Consider the following 22,178-nt stretch of genomic DNA (forward strand, 5'->3'; position numbering starts at 1 on the left):
ATAAATGGGAGCATATGGAGAGATGTGGAGGAACAAAGGGACCTTGGAGTATATATCCACAGATCCTTAAAGGTAGCAGGATAGGTCAATCAGGTAGTTAAAAAGGCAAATGGAATGTTTTCCTTTATTAGCCGATGTATAGAATACAAGAGCAGGGAAGTTATGCGAGAACTGTAAACTACACTAGTTAGGCCACAGCTGGAGTACTGCATGCAGTTCTGGTCACCACATTACAGGAAGGATGTGATTGCACTACAAAGGGTGCAGAGGAGATTTACAATGATGTTGCCAGGACTGGAAAACCTTAGCTATAAGGAAAGATTGGATAGGCTGGAGTTGTTTTCCTTGGACAAGAGGAGGCTGAGGGGAGATTTAATTGAGGTGTATAAAATTATGAGGGGCCTAGATAGAGTGGATAGGAAAGACCTAGTTCCTTTAGCAGAGGCGTCAATAACCAGGGGTCATAGATTTAAAGTAGTTGGTAGAAGGATTTGAGGGGAGATGAGGAAAAAAATTCAACCAGAGGATGGTGGGTGTCTGGAACTCACTGCCTGAAAGGGTGATAGAGGCAGAAACCCTCTTAGCATTTAAAAAGTACTTGGATGTGCACTTAAAAAGACAAAATCTACAGGTTACAGACCTAGTGCTAAAGATGGAATTAGGCTGGGTAGCTCTTTTTCAATCAGCATGAGCGCGGGGGGCCAAATGGCCTCCTTCTGTGTCGTAATTTTTCTATGTTAAGATGAGGCAGATGTAATGGGAGAAGACTGGTGTGAAGTATAAGCATCAGCACAGACCAGTTGGGCCGAGTAGCCTGTTTCTGTGCTGTGTATTCTATTTAATTCTTCAATAATAAATTGCTCATCAGTAATGGCTTTTCTCAATTGCTGTCTGCATCTATGAAAAAACATGAAACAAATCAGCAGAATTAAAAAACAAATTGGGAGCAAAGTGACAGTGTTTGATATATGAGTGCGAATTGAGGGGCCAATAGGAATGGGATCGGATCCCACCCTGTCACACCTGCTGCTAATCAAAATACTAACACTGTGGGAGGGAGAAAGGGAAATTGGATTTATCTTTTATTCAGAAACCTCTGTTTTATTTAATCATCTTTAAATTTTCTCTTGATCCGTTTACATGTCAGGGCTGGGTCTGGATTCACTGGGCATGTGCACTCAGATTTTGAATTTGAGTGTCACTGTAAAATTAATTTGGATTGAATAAATTTTTTTAAAAATCACCATTCTGGATGCTGCTTTTAAATTGGGTTTGTTCTAGCTTTGTGTTAACGACCTGCCTTGAATACATGTTTATGTCTAACTCAATACAGCTCAGGTTTTTGAGCAGAGAAATATTTTTGTGTCATAGACACTGACCTTTCTGAGTAAAAATGCAAAGATATTATTCTCAAAATTGGCACAGATTGGAAGCTAGAAAGAATTACGGGTTGGATTTGTGTCCAGATAGTACGAGCTTTCGATCACATAACCGCAGCATAACTAAGATCGCTGATTTCCTCATCTGCCTACCGCCCTCATCCATGTTTTGTTACCTCAAGACTTGACTATTCCAATGCAATCCTAGCTGGCCTCCCACATTTCCTACCCTAAACTAGGAGTGATCCAAAACTCGGCTGCCCGTGTCTTAACTCACACCAAGTTCCGCTAACCCATCACCCTTGTGCTCGCTGACCTACATTGGCTTCCAGTTAAACAACGACTCAATTTCAAAATTCTCATCCTTATTTTCAAATCCCTCCATGGTCTCTCCCCTCCCTATCGCTGTAATCTCCTCCAGCCTCACAACTCCCCGAGATGTCTACACTCCTCTAATTCTGCTCTCCTGAGCATCCCTGATTATAATCGCTCAACTCAAGCTTTGGAACTCCCTGCCTACACCTCTCTGCCTCGCTACCTCTTTCCTCCTTCCAGACTCTCCTTAAAACCTACCTCTTTGACCAAGCTTTTGGTCACCTGCGCTAATTTCTACTTATGTGGCTCGGTGTCAAATATTTATCGCATAATACTCCTGTGAAACGCCTCGGGACGTTTCACTACGTTAAAGGCGCTATATAAATACAAGTTGTTGTTGTTATCTCCTTCATTTTAAGCAATTAGAAGCTACGGTTAATGATTACATCTAGGTAAAATGACTGCCCAGTGGTACTGAATTACTTGTGGAGGGGCAGAATGCAATAGTCTGAAACAAATCGGCATAGTTTCCAATTTTAAAATACCATTAAAAAAAAGGTCTCATCGTCGCTGAGATTAAGGCTTCCCTTAGTGCTTCTCCATAGCTGATAATGAAAGCGCGAAGTGTCTCAGCAGCCAATGTTGGCATTGTAACAGCACCACTCTTTTGAGCGAAAATAAATCTCTCCTGTCACATACCGGCCAAGTACTGCTATGAAGAAATGGGTGGATTCTTCTCACTTCACCTAATTAGCAATCAAACCAAACTAGAAATCTTATTCGAACAAACAAAAGCAAAAATCATGTTGCTAATGGTTTTCACAGCAGCCATTTTCTGATTAAGTGCTTTTGTTTATTCTCTGTCTGCATGACTTGCGCTCCATTCTGAGAAGTAGCAGAGGCACTGGCAGACAATTACTTAACAATCTGTCATTTTAATGAACAAAGTAATTCAATTTTTATGCTTTGCATTGAGTCTGGTTACAGACTCAGCTGGAATGTCATCAATCGTTACTGTACTCCTGTACAGTAGACACAGAACTTAACAGATAGAAAAATAGTTGTCAGTAACAAAGTGAATATATTGGTTACATTAAAGATTTTGAGCGGGACACTATAGATTTACAACCAACTCATTTTCATTCATTTCTAATCAATTCGTTTAGTTTCTGACTATATCTTTTTAGACATAAAATACCTAGCCGACTACCAAGCTGCAAAAAGTGTTGCAAAGTATAGGCAGTCAAACCACCCATAATAAACGGCCTGATAATATAAAGTCTCCACGTTAATAATCTAAGGGGCACATTTCAAAATGATTCATGAGCTTGAGTCTTTGGGCTGCATTTTCCAGTGCTGTACGTCTGTGTTTTCGCCCCAGAGGGCGGGCAACCAGCTTCCAGCAGCTCGCTGGGGTTTTCGGGGCCGGTTTCGATGGGGCGCGGAGCATTACCGCCTGGAAGAGGCGAGCCGATGTGCAACGCTCCTGATTGGGACACCGACTCGATGTTTGATTCCCGCCCGACACGTAGTGCCCCACAGCGCACCCTGCTGGGACCATTTGTGAAAGCAGGCCTTTCAACTGTAACGGCTGCAGTGAGGTAAGTAATGCCGACCTCAAGTAAGTGTGATTGTTTTTTCTTTTTTTTGCGATTTATATTGTGGTGGTGTGGGCTATGTATTGGGAATGTTTTTGGTGGTTTTTTTCTCAGGTCTTTTTTTTCTCCCCAGACATCTCTTAGAGCGCTCGCAGATCAGCTCTTTAGCTCAGGATTTTCAGTTGCTCAGCCGGCCTAGCACCCTAAGAGGGGTGTGCAACGCCTCCCTTAACGTTCCGCTCCACACTCAGGGTCCAGCTGCCCAATATTGCTGACTGAGGCGCAAACCATTGGCGGGCGCAAACTTTACTACCCAGCCGCCATTACCGTCCCGAAATGAGCAAAACCAAAAATCCAGTCCTTTATTTTTGAGTAACTTAAAGTCAAAATTGGATGTTCATACATGAAAAAGTCCTCGCTCCCATTTAATGCATTCTAATACACTCCTCTGCTCCCTTGAAGAAATTGGCCAGGCTTTTCCCGTGCAGGGCGCCCTGTTATGTAACTATGACAACACAGGCCATAAAAACTGAACACCCATATCATCCCATTGTTACTGGACCTAACATTACTATGGTGTTAATGATGGATTCATATGTAGTCCATGGATTTCTGAAAGGTTAGGGTATACGTCTGACTAATCCAGTTGTATTTTTTGAAGAGTTCACTAACCTGGTGGACAGGGGATTGTCTGTAGATGTTGCCTGTACGGACACAGAAGATTTCTGATAAGATTCCACGTAAGTGATTATTAGCAAAAATAAAAGCGCCCAGAATTGGAGGTAGCCTTGTGTTGTGGGTGGATAATGGGTTGAAGGTATGGATAAAGGGAATGTACTCTAATTGACGAGGTGTGACAAGTGGGGCCTCAGCCTATCACTATATATATCAATGACTTGGAAGAAGGAACGGAGAGTTGGACAGGTCTGCAGATTACACTAAGTTAGGAGTCACAGTGGATGGGAGCAGGAAGTTACAAAGGGACACAGAGTAAGTGGGTGGGAAAAACTGTGGCAGAATGAGTTCATCCACTTTGGATCTAAGAAAGATAATTCAGAATATTTTCTTATTGGCGAAACTAGGAACGGGGGAAGAGCAAAAACATTTGGGTGTCCAAGTACACAAATCATTAAAAGCTAGTGCACAGGTATAAAAAGTAAACAAAAGAGCTAATGGAATGTTGGCCTTTATCTCAAAGAGGGTTGAAATTCAAAATTATGGAAGTGATGTTTTATTTGTACAGAAACTTCGTCAGACCCACATCTGGAGTACTGCATTCAGTTTTGGGCACTGTATGTCAGTAAGGATGTATTGGCCATTGAGAAGTAGGGTTGCCAATCCTCCCAGAATTCCCGGGAGTCTCTGGACTGTGGAAAGAATCTCCCAGGTTCTGCTGCTAGCAGGCTACAGTACCTCTTGCTTTAAATTGCCCACCGCAGCAATGGACCCTCCACTCAATGACGTCACTGGCCGTTGCCCAACGAAGCCTCGGGCTTGGTACCATATACCAGCCGCCTTCGTAGAGAGCCGGCCCCCACTTAGGGGGGACTGGAAACTAGGACCAACTGGTTGTCTGAAGTCTGGGGGAGAAGGGGAGGGGGAGAGAGAGTGAGCGTGGAGAGGTGAAAGGCTAGTGTGAACAGGGACAAGGAGCAGGGTACTGGGAGCTTGGTGCGGGGGAGGGGAGAGACAGCAGACCGGGTCCAAGGAGAGGGAGGTAGAGGACTGGGGGTGGGGAAAGGAGAGAGTGGGAGAGTACGGGATGGGATTTGATGGAGTGGGTCAGGGAGAGATGACGACCAGGAAAAATGGGGTCGGTGTTGGAGTCTCAAGAATAGGGAGTCTGGGGAATGGGGTCAGGGCCGGGAGCTTTGGAAAAAAAATGCTTGGGAATAATTCAAGAAAGGATGGGAAATAGGGGCTGGGGATAGGGGCTTTGGGGAGAAAGGCTGGTGAGAAAGAGTTAAGGAATAGGGGTTCGGGCAGGGAAGTGGGAGACTGGGAAGAAATTCAGAATATTGATTCATGTCCACAATTCAACCTTGGCCTGCTGCCATTCACAACAAGTCTGATTCATTCTTCCACTCCCATTCAACACAGCATTCCTCGTCCCATCCAGTATATTTACCAAGTTGAAGTATTATGATTATTCTGGTGAAATATAGCACATCATATCATTTCATTAGATATTGTAAACAAGGATACAGAATAACACAAGTACAGGGTGAGTACTGGAGAAGGTGTAAAAAAGACTTAGAAGGATGATACCAGAACTGAGAGGTTAGAACTCAGGAAAGACTGAGCAGGCTGGGGATTTTTTCTCTCGAAAAGAGAGAGCTGAGAGATGACCTGATAAAGGTCGATACAATTATGTAAGGCTCGATAGGGTAAACATAGAGAAGATGTTTCCACTTGTGGGGGAGTCCAAAAGTAGGGGCGATACATATAAGATAGTCACTGATAAATACAGTAAGGAATTCAAGATAAACTACTTTAACAAGAGAGTGGTTAGAATGTGGAACTCGCTACCACAGGGAGCAGCTGAGGCAAATAGCAGTGATGCCTTTAAGGGGAAGCTAGATAAGTATATGAGAGAGAAAAGAATACAATTTTACACAGATAGGCTTGAAGAAGTAGGGTGGGTGGAGGCTTGTGTGAAGCATAAACACCAGCATAGACTAGTTGGACCGAAAGGCCTGTTTCCATGCAGTAAGTTCTATCTAATTCTACGTAAGACGGGAGTCTCGGGAGGGCAGCATTTATGGGTTGAAACATGAAGATGCGACATTCTAGGAGTTTACATGATTACCGTTGGAAACTACAGTATTTATGCAGAACTTTCCTTCACAAGATTAAACGAGTGGCTAAGTGCCATAATGGGCTGCAGAAAGAAAGCTTTGATGAACCGAATTACGTTTTTTTTCATCCTGTTCTTTGTTCTATTCTTGTGCTGTGATAGCAATTCTTGGATAAAAAGATTAAATACCCTCATCATTAAAGCAATAGATTTGTATGTGGTTGCTGGAAAACCAGAGTTTGCAGGACTGACAGTTCCTACTTTAGTTAGGAACTGACCCTGTCCAAAAACTCGTTGAAGCACAACTTGTAACAGTGGAAGATTATCCCGACCGAAACCAACTACAAATTGAAAAATAAAAGTTAAGTAATGTAAAAAAACAAAACAGAGCATGCACACAAGTATCATGCCCGTGCATAAATAATCACTTATTTCACCCTTTATTCTTTTTCATTACAATGTCTAATTAAACCCACCCATTCAGATCAGCCATGATTTTATTGAATAGCGGAGCAGGCTCGAGGGGCCAAATGGCCTACACCTGCTCATATTTCTTATGTTCTTATGTACTTGGTATTTTCTTGCTCCTCTATTTAGTGTCTCAAATAATTCAATATGAATTTTCTTCTTTTAACCTGGAGTCTTATAGAAATTCCTAATTATCAATTCTTCCCTTTGGTGTCACAAGATTTAAACTCAAATGGACTCAGATGTCTGCTTGTCTGAAGTGAAATGGATTCTTTTGATAATCCTTCCTCATCTCTCCCATGCCAGCAACACTACCACCTTCTGAAATTTATTTTCCCTTTTAAAACATTTTTATCCCTGGAACTTGGATTTTGATTCATGTGATGAAAGTCTTCTTTTTTTGTTTCAGAATAACGATTCTGAGTGAAATTTTAATGTTTGAAGGCCCACAACGCAAACCCGCCACAGATGCAGAACAAACTGACATTGAATGCATGGTGTTACTTACAAATGTCACGTGAACATATCCTATTGGCACACAAAGGGGTAGATCTTGACTTTGTGGGATAGTGTGAAATGGGTAACAGTGAGTTGACAGCCCATTTTACATCTATCCCGATTGACTTCAAGGGAAATGAAAAGGGGCTGGATTTTTGGGTCTTCTCCACTCCATTTTTCACCCCGGAGCGGTGACAATGGCGTTGGTGAGGTGTTCTGGGCGGTCAGCCTCCAGCGCCCTGCAGCGATCCTCGGGTCGGGTTTTGCGGCAGTGCGAAGCAGCACCGCCCGGAAGAGCTACGCCCGGTGTGCAGCGTTTCTGGTTGCGACACCGGCACGAGTTTTTGACTATTGCCCGACCCGTCCGGATGAAAACGCCCCTCGCACTGACCACCTGGGAAATCAGGGCGGTCCAACCATCCTGTCGGTGAAGAGGTGAGTAATGGACTCCTAAGGCAAGTGTGATTGTTTTTTCTTGCTATTTGTGTTGTGGTGGAGTGGGCAATGTTTTGGAAATGTCTTTGTGGTATTTTTTTTAGGTTTCCCCCCCACCCCCATCCTAGGCATCTCTCGGAGCGCTCCCGGCCCGGCTCTTTAGCTCGGGAATGTCCCATCCTAGCGCCGAGAGAGGTGTACAATGCATCCATTACCATTGTGCCCCCTGACTCAGGGCCCAGCTGCCCAAACTTAAGTACTGAAGCGCAAACTATTCCCAGGCGCTAGCTTTCCCTCCCCACCGTCATTATTGCCCCAAAAACATCAACACCGAAAATCCAGCCCTGGGGGAGATGTAAAATGGGCTATAGATTCACTATCACCAGTTTTACACTATTGCACAAAGTCACAATCTACCTCTAAGAGTTTTTCTGAGGCCAGGCTGAGGTATATTGCTGGTGCACAGTTTTACTCTGCTATGACAAAGGAAATAATGACTTGCATTTATATAGCACCTTCATGACCTCAGGGCATCCCAAAGCATTTTACAGCTATTTAAGTACTTTTGAGGTGTACTCCCTGTTGTAATGTCGGAAATGCGGCAGCCAATATGCGCACAGCACTGTTCCACAAACGGAAATGTGATAATGACCAGATAATCTGTTTTGGTGATGTTGGTTGAGGAATAAATATTGGCCAGGACCCCCTTACTCCAGGCCTGAGAGTGTTTGTTACGGAAAAAGTGGGAACGTATTCTAAACCCAAGTATTTCTCATATTCTTGGGAGGTACTGAGCCAAATGAGCTCCTATTTCAAGTTTATTTCTCTAATTTCACCAGCCCACGGGACTTGGACTGAAACGTGAATGGATTCACCAAAGAGAGAATTAGATTTTAGTTCAATATCCTGGCCAGATCCGTCAGGGTTGCTCATTGATTGGCAGTGGAGCTGTGTCACTGCACTCCGGACAGTGAGAGCCCTTGTTCCAATTCCTGGCACGTACTTTGACCGCAACAAAAATAAAAACAGAGCTTGATGGTTCCCAGAAATATTCAGAAAATAATGAGGTTTGTCTTCTCTCTCTCTCATGCTACTAAAAAATGTGCTGAAGGAATGGGTGACTGAGTTTATTTACACAATACGAGCCCTGAAGGACTGACTGTAATGCTAACAGCAGAGGAGATGATTTTCTATCTAGGACTAGATTTTCTATACTGTGTATTCAGGCTGTGGTTGTTTTGCATATTATTTCTGTCCTAGAAAATAAATATCATAATCGTAACCTAGAGATATTACGCCTTTCATGTCCTCAGGATGTCCCAAAGTGCTTTTACAGCCACTGAAGTACGTTTTAAGTCCAGTCACTGTTGTAATGTGGGAAACGCAGCAGCCAATTTGCGCACAGCAAGCTCCCACAATCAGCAAAGTGATAAATGACCACTTATTCTGTTTCTTATTGACATTGGTTGAGGGATAAATATTGTCCAGGACTCGGGAAAACAACCCTATTTTTCTTCCAATAGTGCCATGGGATCTTTTACATCCACCTGAGATATCTCATTCGAAAGAAGGCACCTCAGCAACAACTACTTGCATTTATATAGCGCTTTTAACGTAGTAAAACATCCCAAGGTGCTTCATAGCACCAATATCAAACAAAATTACAAAACAAGCCATATAAGGAGATATTAGGACAGATGACTAAAGGCTTGGACAAAGAGATAGGTTTTAAGGAGCGTTTTAAAGGAGGAGAGGGAGGTAGAGAGGCGGAGAGGTTTAGGGAGGGAATTCCAGAGCTTAGGACCTAGGCAGCTGAAAGCAATGGTGCGGCGAATAAAATCAGGAATGCGCAAGAGGCCAGAAATGGAGGAGCACAGAGATCTTGAAGGGCTGTAGAGCTGGAGGAGGCTACAGAGATAGTGGGGGGCAAATACTTACCTCTCCTGAATCAAAAACACCAGTTTAGCCAATCATTACAGGAAGGGTCCAATTAACTTAAATAAAGCCGGTACCCTCTAATATTACAAACACATTTCTGGTCCAATATAGAAAACATAGAAAACATAGAAAATAGGTGCAGGAGTAGGCCATTCAGCCATTCGAGCCTGCACTGCCATTCAACAAGATCATGGCTGATCACCCACCCCGGCACCTAGCCTCCCCCCGCACGCCCCCTTCAAAGCCCCCGACCTCCCCAGCCGCAAGGACCACATCCAACTCCCTCCCGAACACATCCAATGAACTGGCATCAACAACTCTCCGCGGCAGGGAACCCCACAGGCCAACAACTCCCCGAGTGAAGAAGTCTCTCCCAATCCCAGCCCCAAACAGCCCACCCCCCATCCCAAGACCGTGCCCCCCCCCCCGTCACTGGCTCCGGACCCACCCAACACCGGGAACACTCCCCCCGCACCCAACCCGCCCCGTCTCGTCAAAATCTTTCCCAAATGCCGAACACCCCCCGGATGTCGAGACACCAGCCCTGGCCACCCCGGAGCCACGCTCCCGCGACGACAACCACACCACATCCACCAACAGCCATCTGCGCAGTCAACCCGTCCATCCCACTCTGAACACTCTCCACACCGAGGCACAGAGCCCCCAGGCCCACCCCTCCAACACACTTCGCCCACCCGCAGACCTTCGCTGCAATGTGGCCACTCCTGTCCCCGCTCTGGGTTTCTCCGCTCCCCCTCCCCCACCTCCACCACTCTCCCCTCCATCCCCCACCCTCGTCTCCCCTCAACTTCCCTCTGCCTCCCACACAGGCTCCCATCTTGGGGGCTGTAACCTTCTGGGGCTGGGAATTTTAGCCCCCAGCGTGGAAGTCCTGCTCCCACCACAGAATTGGCCTTACTACACCTCAATGGAAGCAGAGTGCAATTTCCCACAATCCACTTCCTTTGGGGGCAGTTACCGGGGCACGACTGGATGCTTCTGTGACAGTTTGAACTGGTGCTCTCCACTCTCTCTCCTGTGACAGTTTGAACTGGTGCTCTCCACTCTCTCTCCTGTGACAGTTTGAACTGGTGCTCTCCTCTCTCCCGTCCTGTGACAGTTGGAACTGGTGCTCTCCACTCTCCCGTCCTGTGACACTTTGAACTGGTGCTCTCCACTCCCTCTCCTGTGACAGTTTGAACTGGTGCTCTCCACTCTCTGTCCTGTGACAATTGGAACTGGTGCTCTCCACTCTCTGTCCTGTGACAATTGGAACTGGTGCTCTCCACTCTCCCGTCCTGTGACACTTTGAACTGGTGCTCTCCACTCCCTCTCCTGTGACAGTTTGAACTGGTGCTCTCCACTCTCTGTCCTGTGACAATTGGAACTGGTGCTCTCCACTCTCTGTCCTGTGACAGTTGGAACTGGTGCTCTCCTCTCTCTGTCCTGTGACAATTGGAACTGGTGCTCTCCACTCTCTGTCCTGTGACAGTTGGAACTGGTGCTCTCCACTCTCTGTCCTGTGACAGTTTGTACTGGTGCTCTCCACTCTCTGTCCTGTGACAGTTGGAACTGGTGCTCTCCACTCTCTGTCCTGTGACAGTTTGAACTGGTGCTCTCCACTCTCCCGTCCTGTGACAGTTTGAACTGGTGCTCTCCACTCTCCTGCGACAGTTGGAACTGGTGCTCTCCAATCTCTGTCCTGTGACAGTTGGAACTAGTGCTCTCCGCTCTCTGTCCTGTGACAGTTTGAACTGGTGCTCTCCATTCTCTGTCCTGTGACAGTTTGAACTGGTGCACTCTACTCTCCCGTCCTGTGACAGTTGGAACTGGTGCTCTCCACTCTCTCTCCTGTGACAGTTTGAACTGGTGCTCTCCACTCTCTGTCCTGTGACAGTTGGAACTAGTGCTCTCCGCTCTCTGTCCTGTGACAGTTTGAACTGGTGCTCTCCACTCTCTGTCCTGTGACAGTTGGAACTGGTGCTCGCCACTCTCCCGTCCTGTGACAGTTTGAACTGGTGCTCTCCACTCTCCCGTCCTGTGACAGTTTGAACTGGTGCTCTCCACTCTCTGTCCTGTGACAGTTTGAACTGGTGCTCTCCACTCTCCTGTGACAGTTTGAACTGGTGCCCTCCACTCTCTGTCCTGTGACAGTTTGAACTGGTGCTCTCCACTCTCTGTCCTGTGACAGTTTGAACTAGTGCTCTCCACTCTCCTGTGACAGTTTGAACTGGTGCTCTCCACTCTCTGTCCTGTGACAGTTTGAACTGGTACTCTCCACTCTCCTGTGACAGTTTGAACTGGTGCTCTCCACTCTCTGTCCTGTGACAGTTTAAACTGGTGCTCTCCACTCTCTGTCATGTGACAGTTGGAACTGGTGCTCTCCACTCTCTGTCCTGTGACAGTTTAAACTGGTGCTCTCTACTCTCTATCCTGTGACAGTTTGAACTGGTGCTCTCCTCTCTGTCCTGTGACAGTTTGAACTGGTGCTCTCCACTCTCTCTCCTGTGACAGTTGGAACTGGTGCTCTCCTCTCTCTGTCCTGTGACAGTTGGAACTGGTGCTCTCCTCTCTCTGTCCTGTGACAGTTTGAACTGGTGCTCTCCTCTCTCTGTCCTGTGACAGTTTGAACTGGTGCTCTCCACTCTCTCTCCTGTGACAGTTGGAACTGGTGCTCTCCTCTCTCTGTCCTGTGACAGTTTGAACTGGTGCTCTCCTCTCTCTGTCCTGTGACAGTTTGAACTGGTGCTTTCCACTCTCTCTCCTGTGACAGTTGGAACTAGTGCTCTCCGCTCTCTGTCCTGTGACAGTTTGAACTGGTGCTCTCCACTCTCTATCCTGTGACAGTTTGAACTGGTGCTCTCCACTCTCCCGTCCTGTGACAGTGTGAACTGGTGCTCTCCACTCTCCTGCGACAGTTGGAACTGGTGCTCTCCACTCTCCCGTCCTGTGACAGTTTGAACTGGTGCTCTCCAATCTCTGTCCTGTGACAGTTGGAACTGGTGCTCTCCACTCTCTGTCCTGTGACAGTTGGAACTGGTGCTCTCCACTCTCTGTCCTGTGACAGTTTGTACTGGTGCTCTCCACTCTCTGTCCTGTGACAGTTGGAACTGGTGCTCTCCACTCTCTGTCCTGTGACAGTTTGAACTGGTGCTCTCCACTCTCCCGTCCTGTGACAGTTTGAACTGGTGCTCTCCACTCTCCTGCGACAGTTGGAACTGGTGCTCTCCAATCTCTGTCCTGTGACAGTTGGAACTAGTGCTCTCCGCTCTCTGTCCTGTGACAGTTTGAACTGGTGCTCTCCATTCTCTGTCCTGTGACAGTTTGAACTGGTGCACTCTACTCTCCCGTCCTGTGACAGTTGGAACTGGTGCTCTCCACTCTCTCTCCTGTGACAGTTTGAACTGGTGCTCTCCACTCTCTGTCCTGTGACAGTTAGAACTAGTGCTCTCCGCTCTCTGTCCTGTGACAGTTTGAACTGGTGCTCTCCACTCTCTGTCCTGTGACAGTTGGAACTGGTGCTCGCCACTCTCCCGTCCTGTGACAGTTTGAACTGGTGCTCTCCACTCTCCCGTCCTGTGACAGTTTGAACTGGTGCTCTCCACTCTCTGTCCTGTGACAGTTTGAACTGGTGCTCTCCACTCTCCTGTGACAGTTTGAACTGGTGCTCTCCACTCTCTGTCCTGTGACAGTTTGAACTGGTGCTCTCCACTCTCTGTCCTGTGACAGTTTGAACTGGTGCTCTCCACTCTCCTGTGACAGTTTGAACTGGTGCTCTCCACTCTCTGTCCTGTGACAGTTTGAACTGATGCTCTCCACTCTCCTGTGACAGTTTGAACTGGTGCTCTCCACTCTCTGTCCTGTGACAGTTTGAACTGGTGCTCTCCACTCTCTGTCATGTGACAGTTGGAACTGGTGCTCTCCACTCTCTGTCCTGTGACAGTTTAAACTGGTGCTCTCCACTCTCTATCCTGTGACAGTTTGAACTGGTGCTCTCCTCTCTCTGTCCTGTGACAGTTTGAACTGGTGCTCTCCACTCTCTCTCCTGTGACAGTTGGAACTGGTGCTCTCCTCTCTCTGTCCTGTGACAGTTTGAACTGGTGCTCTCCTCTCTCTGTCCTGTGACAGTTTGAACTGGTGCTTTCCACTCTCTCTCCTGTGACAGTTGGAACTGGTGCTCGCCACTCTCCCGTCCTGTGACAGTTTGAACTGGTGCTCTCCACTCTCCCGTCCTGTGACAGTTTGAACTGGTGCTCTCCAATCTCTGTCCTGTGACAGTTGGAACTGGTGCTCTCCACGCTCTGTCCTGTGACAGTTTGAACTGGTGCTCTCCACTCTCTGTCCTGTGACAGTTTGAACTGGTGCACTCTACTCTCCCGTCCTGTGACAGTTGGAACTGGTGCTCTCCTCTCTCTGTCCTGTGACAGTTTGAACTGGTGCTCTCCACTCTCCCGTCCTGTGACAGTTTGAACTGGTGCTCTCCACTCTCCCGTCCTGTGACAGTTGGAACTGGTGCTCTCCACTCTCTCTCCTGTGACAGTTTGAACTGGTGCTCTCCACTCTCTCTCCTGTGACAGTTTGAACTGGTGCTCTCCACTCTCCCGTCCTGTGACAGTTGGAACCGGTGCTCTCCACTCTTTGTCCTGTGACAGTTTGAACTGGTGCTCTCCACTCTCCCGTCCTGTGACAGTTGGAACTGGTGCTCGCCACTCTCCCGTCCTGTGACAGTTTGAACTGGTGCTCTCCACTCTCCCGTCCTGTGACAGTTTGAACTGGTGCTCTCCATTCTCTGTCCTGTGACAGTTTGAACTGGTGCTCTCCACTCTCTGTCCTGTGACAGTTTGAACTGGTGCTCTCCACTCTCCTGTGACAGTTTGAACTGGTGCTCTCCACTCTCCCGTCCTGTGACAGTTTGAACTGGTGCTCTCCACTCTCTGTCCTGTGACAGTTTGAACTGGTGCTCTCCACTCTCCTGTGACAGTTTGAACTGGTGCTCTCCACTCTCCCGTCCTGTGACAATTTGAACTGGTGCTCTCCACTCTCCATGTGTAAAAAACTTATTTGAATTAAATATATAGTAGTGTCATGAATTAAATTTGTAGATTGAAAATAAAGTAGATTGCAACTGGCTCTCAAGGCAAGTTGCCTTCCACATATATAGATTACTGGAGATGGGACTCAGAAGAGTGTCATATGCAGCTGAAAATTCTAGAATAAAAATCTTGCAGAAAAGAGGCAACATGCAGCATGCTTCTTTGCTGTATATAAAATGGTAAAAGATAACTGGAAGGTAGACATGTGCTATATAAATGCTGATGCATGTTGGAATTCCTGGATGGTTTCAGCAACCAGGGAAAATGCACTTGCTACATTCACACAACGTCAAAGTTAGGGAGCCGAAGGAGGAACAGGAAGTACTCACTCCCTCACTAACATGTGTTTCAAGAGATAGTTACCCACAAGAAATAGCACTGACCACACTTGATCAGCTCCGTTGGGCAGGTCATATAGTTCGCATGCCAGACACGAGACTCCCAAAGCAAGCGCTCTACTCGGAAATCGTCCACGGCATACGAGCCAAAGGCGGGCAGAGGAAACGTTACAAGGACACCCTCAAAGCCTCCCTGATAAAGTGCGACATCTCCACTGACACCTGGGAGTCCCTGGCCATAGACCGCCCAAAGTGGAGGAAGTGCATTCGGGAGGGCGCTGAGCTCCTCGAGTGTCGTCGGCGAGAGCATGCAGAAATCAAGCGCAGGCAGCGGAAGGAGCGTGCGGCAAACCAGGCTCCCTGCCCTCCCTTTCCCTCAATGACTATCTGTCCCACCAGTGACAGAGACTGTGGTTCTCATATTGGACTGTACAGCCACCTAAGAACTGATGCTAAGAGTGGAAGTAAGTCTTCCGCGATTCCAAGGGTCTTCCTATGATGATGACCCCATAGATGGAGGATAAAGACAGGAAGAGATTGATCAGGGAGGAGTGTGAAAATGAGCACAAAAGTAGCACTGAGGGCATTGCCTTGGCAAATAAGTTTGCATTGGTTCTCAATACAATCATGCCAGGTGTTAGCCAGTAGAGGGAACAGATAGATATGGGGTCAGTTTTAACCATACCCATCTGGCAAAAACCAGGCCGCAGTACAGTTAAAACTGAGCAGGTTGTGCTTGAGAGTCAACCTTTTTGCACCATTTTACATTATAACTTGCAGGTGGACTCAAGCAGGTCTGCAGACAGAAGAAGTCCTTCAGGTAAGTGTGAAACTGTATTTTTGTGAAACCAGGCAGAGCAGGAGTGTTCCTTTAGATTCCACAAGGAAAGCCGCAGCCTCACTGCCCCAGACTTCCCCCACTCCATAATTCCCTCACTCGAGACCATGGCAACAAGGCCGCCTCATGACGTGGCGACTTGCCAGTGATTCCGGAGATGAGGGTGTTGACTTATGGAGAAAGGTTGAGTAGGTTGGGCCTATACACATTGGAGTTCAGAAGAATGAGAGGTGATCTTATCAAAACATATAAGATAATGAGGGGGCTCGACAAGGTGGAGACAGAGAAGATATTTCCATTCATAGGGGAAACTAAAACTAGGGGACATAATCTCAGAATAAGGGGCCGCCCATTTAAAACTGAGATAAGGAGGAATTTCTTCTCTCAGAGGGTTGTAAATCTATGGAATTCTCTGCCCCAGAGAGCTGTGGAGGCTGGGTCATTGAATATATTTAAGGCGGAGATAGACAGATTTTTGAGCGATAGGGAATAAAGAGTTATGGGGAGCGAGCAGGGAAGTGGAGCTGAGTCCATGATCAGATCAGCTATGATCTTATTAAATGGTGGAGCAGGCTCGAGGGGCCAAATGGCCAACTCTTGCTCCTATTTCTTATGTTCTTATGAGCTTTCCCTTAGTCTCAGCCAAATTTCCTCTCCTGCTCACTGGCCAGCTATCACTTTCCGTTTGTTTGGGGCAGGCAGCCGATGGATGACATGTAGATGAGGCCCAGCAGTTAAAATTCTCTGGGACTGAAACTTAGGCCAGCGCATGCGATTTGGTCTGGCTCTGCCCATAACTTCCTTTTTTGGCTCCCGTGTTAGTCAGCATTGTTAACCGTTCTCTCTCCTCAGGTACTGTTCCCCTCTCCTTCAAATCTGCGGTCATCACCCTTCTCCTCAAAAAAACAACCCTTGACCCCACTGTGCTTGCTAGCTACCGCCCCATCTCCAACGTCCCTTTTCTCTCCAAAGCCCTTGAATGTGTTGTTGTCTCCCAAATCCATATTCACGGCCACCCTCTCTCGTCATCTCTCTTGCCCTCTCTCTTGCCATCTCTCGTGGCCTCGCTATTCCTACCATGTCAATTATAGATAAGGCCATCTCTGACCACTTCCTTGTATTGCTCTCCACCCACATCCCGCTTCCCCAATTGAAACCTACTTTCTTCTGCATCTGCTCCTGGAAAAATCTCTCTTACAACTGCACTTATCAACTCCAAACTGTCCAGCCTTTGGCCCTCCTTTCACCCTGACATTTCTGCGGCCATCGGCCTGCTCAACCACACCCTCACCACCACCTTTGATGCCTAGTCCCTATTAAAATGATTACTCTTTCTCACCTAGCTGTCCTTCCAGGAATGTCTCATGGACATTATGGCTGAGTTTCTGTGTTCTGTGTTCAACAGCTCATGGCTCTCTGTCCAATAAAGTGAACAGGAGAAAAACTGGGATGGCAAGTGCAGAAAAGAAAGAAAGACTTGCATTTATATGGCGCCTTTCACAACCACTGGACGTCCCAAATTGTTTTACAGCCAATGACGTACTTTTTGAAGTGTAGTCACTGTTATAATGTAGGAAATGCGACAGCCACAAACAGCAATGAGTTAATGACCAGATAATATTTTTGTTATGTTGATTGAGGGATAAATATTGGCCAGAACACTGGGGATAACTCCCCTGCTCTTCTTCAAAATAGTGCCATGGGATCTTTTACATCCACCCAAGAGAGCAGATGATACCTTGGTTCAACGTCTCATCTGAAAGACGACACCTCCGACAATGCAGCAATCCCTCAGTACTGCACTGGCGTGTCAGCCTAGATTTTTTTTGTGCTCAAGTCTCTGGAGTGGGACTTAAATCCACACTTTGACTCAGAGGCAAGGATGCTACCAAATGAGCCACAGCTGACACTGAAGTGGGAAACCCTAGACAATAATACATACTTGGGGATTTGGTTTCTACCAGAACCATTCGGCTCCATACCTCATTTGCTCCAAAAATGGACACTAGAGCTGGATTCCAAAGGTATGGTAAAAGTGACTGCCCTTGATATCAAGGCAGCAATTAACCAAGGAGCTCTAGTAAAACTGAAATCAATGGGGCTCAGGGGGAAAACTCTACAATAGCTGGAGGCATACCTGACATAAAGGAAGATGAAGGCCAATGACCTCATCCCAAGGACATCACTGCAGGAGTTCCTCAGGCCAGTGGCCCAGGCACAACTTCATCAATAACAGTCCCTCCGTCACCAGAAGTGGGGATGTTCACTGATAATTGCAGCATTCAGATCCATTCGTAACCCCTCAGCTAATCAAGCCTTCCATGCCCCCATGCTGCAAGACCTGGACAACATCCAAGCTTGGGCTGATAAGCACCAAGTAACATTCGCACCACATAAGTATCAAACAATAACCATCTCCAACAAAAAGGAGCGTAATCACCCTTGGCATTCAATGGCATTACTACCACCAAATTCCCCACCATCAACATCCTGGTGGGGGGGGTGTCACTGTTAACTATAAACTCACCTGGATCAGCTACATAAGTGGCTGCAAGAGCAGGTCAGAGGCTGGGTATTCTGTGGCAAGTGTCTCACCTCCTGACTCCCTATCACCCTACAAGACACATCGGGAATGTGGTGGAATATTCTCCACTTGACTGAATGGATTCAGCTCCAAGGTTACTCAAGAAGCTCAACAGTATCCAGGACAAAATATTTTCGTTTGATTGTCGCCACCATCCACTTGCTTAAACATCCGTTCCCTCCATCATCAGTGCACTGAAGCCAGTGCTTCTTCGTCAGCACGTCGAAAACCCGTGACCTCCACCGCCTGGAAGGACAAGGGCAGCAGGTGCATGGGAACATTATCATTTTCAAGTTCCCCTCCAAGTCTCGAACCATCTGACTTGGAAATATATCGCCGTTCCTTCATCGAGGCTGAGTCAAAATTCTGGAACTCCCCCGCCCCCCCAAGCAGCACTGTGGGAGCACCTTCGCCACAAGACTGCAGCGGTTCAAGAAGACGGCTTACCACCACCTGCTCAAGGATAACTAGAGATGGGCAATAAATGCCGGGTTTACCAGCAACGCCTGAGAATTAATTTTTTAAAACTCAATGCAAAGCATCAAAATTCTCATCTCTGTAGGAATGAAAGTACATTAGAGTAAAAAGGAACTTTAATTTTTCATTATCCTGCTGAGATTTCCGGCACAACTCTCCCGATAAGCTTCAAATGCCAAAATTTTCAACTACTAAATTAACATTGCTGAAATGTATGCAGTTGATAGTCAACAGATGCACGCACTGGGCCAATCGGCTGAATAAATGATCTCATATTCTGAGCCGGGGCACATTAAATATTGGACAGAGCAATGAAGTTTTCTACTCCCAATGGGAGGTTAACGTAGCATTTGCAACAAAAAAAATTGCAAATAGATTTCTAACTCTTTGAAAACTTATCTCCACTATCCTTTCACCTCTGGGACCCTGGTTTAACTGAAGGTATAAAACCTTTTCTTCTCTGCAGGCTGTTTCATTTCCCAAATTAAATAGACTTGGCCAATCTCAACTGAGTTCCCAGTGGACTCAAAGCCACAGCAATTTTCCCTTGCAGTTTGACAGTGCTCACTTGACACTTGCCTGATTTTAAAACACCTTGGCTGAATTAAGACCCGATGAAAATCAATTAACTTCCGATCCAGTGCAAACCACTGTGTGCAGGGACAGCATACCAAAAATATAACGCTGGCATTATGTCACAATGCCGAGGAAAAAGAATCCGCCTGCTACATTTTTATGCTGAATAGAGAAAAGAAAAGAATTGGAGGTGTAACTTTGTACTTTCTGAATCTTTTAATCCCCTCCAGCTAGATTTCGAAATGTGCGCAGCATTACTGGTAATGCTGCCTTGGTAGAACATTAAAATGCAGTCAAAGGGAAGGAAGAGTTCTGCATAGACCCTACTCAAACATGTGTCTGCAGTTGAAAGATTCTAGTCTGTCTTGATTTACATTGTGAGTAAGCTACAAGTGGAATACAAGCATTTGATTTTCTACATTCTTTATGCAGTACGTTGTAAAGGACCATCAAAAGTCAAAAAGATGGCTAATTGAAAAGCCGTGCAAACTAAACGCTGTCTGGTTCAAGTAGTGAAGTTGCTTTTACCAGGGCACGAAAGGAAACAATAAAAATATAAAACTCAATTAGTAATCAAGAAGAAGCTATAAAGGCTGATCTGATAGAATCATTTGTTTACTAGGATGACAAAGGCTTTGTAAGAGCACTAACACATGGCATTAATCCAATCTCTGAAATGGGTCTGTAGCAAGAGAATATTAATTGTGTGAGGGAGACATTCAAAGACATTAGCTCAGCATTGTCACGCTATTTTATCTAATTAACGCTATTTATCAGTGTTGCTAACTGCAATATGCTGTTCGAATGTTGTAGTTTATACCCATAACCCATATAGCAAATGAAAGGGGGTGCCTTATTTATCTTTTTTACATGGCTGAAAGTGAAATGAAAAAGAAAAGTGGGACAGAAAAGCCACATCACAGTCTGTTTCTGTATCCTGGCTGCAGCAAGATTGCAACTTAATCATTTGTAATCCAGTCCTCTGACAGCTTGATTGTGGTTTCTGTCATGTAACCAAGATTGCTGTCTGCTATTGTTTCACCAAGAAAAGGGACAGCAACCTTTACTTTTGATTTGGGGGAAAGGGGAGCACTTTAATATCCTGGTTGACGCGATGAGTTCTTAATCGCAGCCATGACGTTGAGAGGATGTGGAGCAAAGGCCAAAGCGTTTCTGTTTCAAAGAATATTTCAAAGAATAAGGAGAAGGCAATAGAGCAGGGGAGCACTGGGGGAAATGAAAACTAGAGTGCGACAGGAAGGGACAAAATGTATAAACATAAAAGTGTATTAGAAAGTGAGGTCAAAGCAGGAAAACATTTTTAAAAAACAAATTTAAAAGCTCTTTATCTGAATGCACTTGGCATTCTTAACAAAATAGATGAGTTGACGGCACAAATAGATATAAACGGGTATGATCTGACAGCCATTACAGAGATGTGGTTGCAAGGTGACCAAGGCTGGGAGTTAAATATCCAGGGGTATTTGACAATTTGGAAGGACAGACAGAAATGAAAAGGAGGTGGGATAGCTCTGTTAATAAAGGATGAGATCAGTGCAATAGTGAGAAACGATATTGGCTCAGAAGATCAAGATGTTGAATCAGTTTGGGTCGAGATAAGGAATAATTTGGGGAAAAAGTCACTGGTGGGCGTAGTCTATAGGCCCCCTAACAGTAGCTACACTGTTGGATGGAGTATAAATCAAGAAATAATGGAGGCTTGTAAAAAAGGAACGGCAATAATCATGGGCAATTTTAACCTTCATATTGACTGGACAAAGCAAATTGGTCAGGGTAGCCTTGAGGAAGAGTGTATCCGGGATAGTTTCCTTGAACAGTACGTTACGGAGCAGGCTATATTAGATCTGGTACTGCGTAATGAGACAGGATTAATAAAGAATCTCCTAGTAAAGGATCCTCTAGGAATGAGTGACCATAGCATGGTTGAATTTCAAATTTAGTTGGAGGGTAATAAAGGTGGATCTCAAACCAGTGTCCTAAGCTTAAACAAAGGAGACTACAAAGGTATGAAGGCAGAGTTGGCTAAAGTGGACTGGAATGGTTGATGAGCAGTGGCAGACATTTAAGGAGATATTTCATAACTCCCAACAAAAATATATCCCAATGAGAAGGAAAGACTGTAAGAGAAGGGATAACCATCCGTGGCGAACTAAGGAAATAAGGGATGGTATCAAATTGAAAACAAGGGCATACAAAGTGGCCAAGACTAGTGGGAGACTAGAGGATTGGGAAACTTAAAAGCAGCAAAGAACGACTAAAAAAATAATAAAGAGAGGGAAGATAGATTGTGAAAGCAAACTAGCATAAAATATAAAAACAGACAGTAAGAGCTTCTACAAGTACATACAAAGGAAAAGAGTGGCTAAAGTAAATGTTGGTAACTTAGAGGATGAGACTGGGAAATTAATAATGGGGAACAGGGAAATGGCATCTTTGAGGATGTAACAAGCAGGGTGGATAAGGGGGAACCAGTAGATGTGGTGTATTTGGATTTCCAGAAGGCATTCGATAAGGTGCCACATAAAAGGTTACTGCACAAGAAAAAAGTTCACGGGTTTGGGGGTAATATATTAACATAGCTATCATCATCATCATTATAGGCAGTCCCTCGGAATCGAGGAAGACTTGCTTCCATTCCTGAAGTGAGTTCTTTGGTGGCTGAACAGTCCAATATGAGAGCCACAGACTCTGTCACAGGTGGGATAGATAGTCATTGAGGGAAGGGGTGGGTGGGACAGGTTTGCCGCACACTCTTTCCGCTGCCTGTGCTTGATTTCTGCATGCTCTCGGCGTTGAGACTCGAGGTGCTCAGCACCCTCTTGG

The 22,178-nt window shown here is 45.9% G+C and overlaps 1 protein-coding gene and 1 long non-coding RNA gene across 5 annotated transcripts in view; one reads left to right on the forward strand and one right to left on the reverse strand.

Annotated features, from left to right (window-relative positions):
- ctnna2 (catenin (cadherin-associated protein), alpha 2) overlaps positions 1-22,178 on the reverse strand; it is a 1,881,920-nt gene that overhangs the window by 661,774 nt on the left and 1,197,968 nt on the right. The window lies entirely within an intron of this gene.
- The window catches only part of LOC139229805 (uncharacterized), a 36,312-nt gene continuing 17,386 nt past the window's right edge, over positions 3,253-22,178 (forward strand). The window contains exon 1 of the long non-coding RNA XR_011587812.1: positions 3,253-3,295. This is a non-coding gene — a long non-coding RNA (uncharacterized lncRNA). The remainder of the gene's footprint in view (positions 3,296-22,178) is intronic.

Source organism: Pristiophorus japonicus, chromosome 2 (genome assembly GCF_044704955.1).
Source record: "Pristiophorus japonicus isolate sPriJap1 chromosome 2, sPriJap1.hap1, whole genome shotgun sequence".
Lineage (NCBI taxonomy): Eukaryota > Metazoa > Chordata > Chondrichthyes > Pristiophoridae > Pristiophorus > Pristiophorus japonicus.